This window comes from Halichoerus grypus, chromosome 5, assembly GCF_964656455.1.
Source record: "Halichoerus grypus chromosome 5, mHalGry1.hap1.1, whole genome shotgun sequence".
Classification (NCBI taxonomy): Eukaryota; Metazoa; Chordata; class Mammalia; order Carnivora; family Phocidae; genus Halichoerus; species Halichoerus grypus.
The window spans coordinates 119,620,486-119,625,813 of record NC_135716.1 but is presented as its reverse complement, the minus strand read 5'-3'; the positions used below and the strand labels follow the sequence as shown (position 1 = coordinate 119,625,813).

The 5,328-nt window shown below is 37.2% G+C and overlaps 1 pseudogene; it reads right to left on the bottom strand.

The window, feature by feature from the left end:
* Nucleotides 1-452: 452 nt before the first annotated feature.
* On the bottom strand, nt 453-4,342 carry LOC118534201 (GTPase NRas pseudogene; annotated as a pseudogene).
* Between the last annotated feature and the right edge of the window lie 986 nt (nt 4,343-5,328).

The following is a 5,328-nucleotide window of genomic DNA, read 5'->3' as shown; positions in this document are numbered from 1 at the left end:
TATTCTCAGCAAAACAGTAATTTATGACATTTCTTCAAAACCCAACATAGTTCAGCATAAAAAAAGAAAAAAAAAGAAGTCACCAGCAGTTGCTACTTTAGAGCTTAAGACATTGTTTCCTACAGAATTTCATGTCTTCAGTTATGTTCTCTGTACTTTTCAGATGAAAAACTTGGGATGGCAGAAGTTTTTTTGTGTGTGTTGAGGGAGAACCCAGGGTGGAAAATAGTGGTTCATTGCTCTGGTAAGACAACCAAGTGAGGAGGTAGTTATTCAGAGAACTTCTCAAATAGAGAATATTGTACTGATCTACTGAGAGTTAAGTAGCAGGAGCTTCTTTGTGAGACTGAAGATTGCAAGAGGAATGCTTCTCCTCCAGGAAATTCAAGACTGGTGTGTTGGTGCAGCTAGACAGTGGCTCTTTTTTGATGCTCTAACTTTAAAAGTATTTGTTACATCACCATGCATGGTAACCCCATACAACCTTGAGTCCCATCATTATTGCTATTGAATTTCTTCATTTGATACTTAAAAGGCAGTTTGTAAAAGGCATCTTTGACAACCTTCTGGTCTTGGCTGAGGTTTCAGTGAATGGAATCCCATAACTTGGCCAGTTCACGGGCTTGTTTTGTGTCAACTGTCCTTGTTGACAAATCACACTTGTTTCCTACTAGTACCATAGGTATATCATCTGAGTCTTTTACTTGCTTAATCTGTTGCTATTATTGATGGCAAATACACAGAGGAAGCCTTTACCTGTCTCATGTATTGGTCTCTCGTGACACTGTACTCTTCTTGACCATCTGTATGCAGTATGTCCAACAGACAGGTTTCACCATCTATAACCACCTGTTTTCAGTAAGAATCTTCTGTGGTGGGATCGTATTCATCTACAAAGTGGTTCTGGATTAGCTGGATTGTTAGTGCACTTTCTCCAACATCACCTGCTCCAACCACCACCAGTTTGTACTCTCACCAGCAAGAACTCCAAAATTTGCTGCCTCCACTTCAGATGGATTTAGGACCACAACTGGGAAAAATGCTGGAGACCCCAGAACTGCCATGAACAGCCTCACTAGGGATTAAGTCCAAATTATTTTAACACTTAAGCCAACCAGTATTGCTAATCCTATTTAAATTTTTTTAAAATCTAAATTCTATTTAAGTTATTGCAAAGAACTAAGAATATAATGCTTGCAACATCTTTTTGAAAGCAGCAGAATATTGATACCAGCATCTGTCAAAGGTAGATAATATTTATAAAAATAATAACAAAAGCCCTCAAAGTCATTTTTGAATGTTAGTTCATAATCCAAAATGAAATTAGATTCTAATAAAGAATTAGAATCTACCAGTATTTTGCAAATAAATATAGCCTATACAAAGTTTATAACTAGAATGCAAGGATGGCTTGATATTAGGAGCCCAATATCATTGATCATGTCAGCAGCTAAAGCAGAAAAAATTTTTTTTCATAATAAATATTATTATTAGTCAAGATACAGGTTAATCTATAAGATCTCAAAATGACACCAGACTGATGCAAGGTAGATTTATTAGTTAAAACAGCATTCACTGGGAAAAATGTCCTAGAAAAGTCACTGATTTTGAAAAATTTCAAAGTCCTGGAAAACAGAGAGGAATAAAAAGTAAATCCTGAAAACTATGACCTTTACCCTGGAACAGATTAATAATCCCAAGAGATTTTCTTTAAAAAAAAAAAAATCCTAAATGATTTGTTAAAGTATCCTGAGACATTATCTGGGGAAAGCTCAGAAGGAAGGTGAGTATAAAAAGGTTTAAGCCCTCAAATTAAAAAAAAAAAAAAGTTTTACTCAGAAAATAATTCACCATGTATACTTTAGAACTGAACAAGAAAGTGTCAGGTTTATTTCATAAGTAAATAGAAATAAAGCGATAGAAATACTAGGAAGAATATTATAGTGCATATTTATAGATGTTTGCCTTATACTCTTATATATATAAAGGGATGGAAAAGAAATCTCACTCCCAACCCTGATGCATATGAAGAATGATTTCACACTTATGCTATGCCATTTTGTTCCCTTGACCAAAAGATGAATGAAAGATGGGCTGATAATCCAAACTAGAGCAATTAAAGTTTTCTATTTAGTAAATTGGAAAGGGAAAATGGCAATGGTGTTCCAGTCCCATTAAAGCTGGATTCTTGAAAAGGAAATATAAAAACTGGAGAGCTTAATAGGGATCCAATATTTTCCATTTTTTAGACAAGGATATAGAGAAAGCTGGTCCAGAAAATAAAAAAACTGGTAAAAGAGATGAAAAAATAAAAGCCATAAAAAGACATGGAGGGTAAGGTAGAAAATATAAATGACGTTTCTCACAGTGTGTTGAGCCCTGGCGCCAGACAATTCTAGGCTAAGATGAAGGTTCTCCTTTGGTTTGTGAAATATGCCAGAATCTTTATTTTTCATTTTACATTATTTTTGAGCTAGAAAATGGGTGTAATATTTTTAAAAGATAAGATCATGTATTTTGTATTTCTTTTAAATTATAGCCTTCTTGACTACCCAGCCATTAAAGCATTTCCATGATCCAGGGGAGAGTCACATAATCTGGAACAAAGATGTCAAGTGTATGGTAAATGACAGCTTTCATGTCCCAATAAAACAGTAGTTTTACAATCTAGGCTTAAATGAAAAACAAAAGAATTTATAAATTCCAATATTTCTTACATTAAAAAAATTGGAGACATGGATTTTTATTTTACTATATAGAAAGAATCTTGGGATATTATGGAGAGAACACATCTGAGTATATGGATTGGATAGGGTGAGAAAGGGAGAAAAAGAGCAAAAGATCAGATGCTGTGTCTCTAGTTCTCTATTCCAGCCCCAATCTAGTTCACCTGATGATAAACCTCAAGATGAAGATTGTGTAGTGATAGAGGAACTCCAGAGGGTATATGTGTATGTGAGGGATGCTAAAAAGAAAAGAGCCCCACAATTTGTTGGCTCTAAGAAGGAGGCCATTTGTCTGAATGTCCCACACCAAGAGGGACACACACAGCTGAGTGGTGATGGCCAAATGGCCACAGACTACACCCTACCATACTCTCACCTTTACTTGTATACATTCTGGGCATAATTAGTGAAGTGTCTCAAAGCCACTGTGTGTCCTCAGTGGAGAACAGAAAGATCATTGGTTAATTAGGGAGGGTAATTTTTTTTTTTTATTTGAGAGAGAGAGAGTGAGAGAGAGAGTGTACAAGAGGGGGGAGCATCAGAGGAAGAAGCAGACTCCCCACTGAGCAGGGAGCCCGACGCGGGACTCAATCCTGGGACTCCAGGATCATGACCTGAGCCGAAGGCAGTCGCCCAACTGACTGAGCCACCCAGGTGCCCCAGGGAGGGTAATTCTTAAGGAAGGGATCAAAGGAACATATGGCTGAGATTAAGCAGAGCAGCAGTGGCAGGAAAGTCTGAGGTAGGGCCACATCAGAATAGTGGAGCCTGTCTGTAGAAGCGAAGGGACCTCTGGGCACTGACTGTGCAGAGAAAAAAAATGAGACGTAAACATGACTTTCATCAGCCACAATATCAAGAATAGATAACAGCAAGATGAGCAACAACCAAGTGGGACAAGGGACGTCCTAGAGAAGGCTGCTACCCAATTTGAGGTTTTTTTGTTTTTTTTTTTCTTTGATGCCCCATGGTATGTCTAGGTACCATCTTGGTAGAGATAAAACCAAAGGGACAATTTTAAAATGGAAAAGATAAGTAATCTTTAAATGTCATATTTAAAACCCCATCCAGGCGTGCTTGGGTGGCCCAGTCAGTTGAGCGTCCAACTCTTGGTTTTCAGCTCAGTTCATAATCTCAGGGTCCTGGGATCAAGCCCCGAGTTGGGCTCCTTACTCAGCAGGGAGTCTCTTTGAGATTCTTTCTCTCCCTCTGCCCCTCCCTGCCTGCTTGCTCTCTCTCTCTCTCTAAAAGAAATAAATAAAATCTTTAAAAAATAGAGTAAAAAATCAAATCAAATCCCATCCATCTTAGCTCCTCCTACCACCATTAAAAAGAATCTAAGCTTGAGAAAAATATACAAATAGTGGTAGGTAAAAAAAGAATGTTACTTGTTTGCATATATGAATTTAGCATATATGGATTTTAATCACCCACTCTACACTAGTAATTGCTAGTTTCTTTTACCTAAAACTAGTATCAGCACTGAGCAGAGAAATGAGGGCCTGATTCATTACTGCTGACTCTATCCCTATACCGGAAGGGATAATATCACAACTGTGATAACTACTAGAAAGAGTGACCACGCCTACACTTCCCTTATGTAGCAGCACGGTCATCATTAGATAATTAAATTGTTGATATTTGTCAACATTTGTTTTGTTCTGTAGGAGATTATCACAGATATCCTTTGGTTACCATTGGCTAAAGACCTTAGTAATCAATCAAATCAGTTCTTACCTTTGAACAATTTATTGAATTAAATGATTTTTGAGATCAAAATTCCAATTTGGAGATTCATTTCCTTCATTCAGTTATGGTTTTATACTACTAAATTGGGGTATTCCATGAAGGGAAAGAAATAGTATAAGTAGAACATACTTATGTCAATAGTTTGTATTGAACTCAACTAGTAATAATAATAATAATAATAATAAATTTTCATTGCCTTTCCATAAGCACATATGAAATAAGCTGCCCCTCAGATGAAAATCCTGAGGTGACTGAAAACACACATGTCGCAAAATGCTGCAGCGTGCATGTGTTGGAAGTCTTGGTGAAAAAACAAGTTACCTCATTCTTCTTAAGTACTTCCTCCATTCTTCAAGAAAAGTCAAAAGCAGAGTTGGGGGGTGGCAATCATGGGTCAGTATCAATGGAAAGGGAAGAAAGTAAGGGCATGAACTTTCTATTCTGCTTGTCAGTTTGGTCTTGCTGAGTCGCTTCGGACCCTGCCACCCTTCTCCATTGCAGAGTGAGATCTGCTCAGCAGGACTTTGCAGACTCTGCAGGTCCTTACGAAATAGGTTCTGAGATGTCCAATAATAGCCACTGTAATTAAAGCAACTCCTTTTCTTACGATGCTCGGGGTATTTTGATAAATTAAGAAGTCTCTAATCAGTTATCTTTGCAAGTTTCCTAAAATGTCGAATAACAATTTAGGTAGTTTTTGGTTTTGGGGTTTTGGTTTTTATTGTTGTTTAATGTTTGAGTGACTGTGCTGGGCCAAATCTGATGCTTATCCCATCAATTGCCCTCTTCCTCTTCAAAAACTTCACATCTAAATAGAGAGCCCTGGGAGACAATCTTTTTCAAAATTGATTTC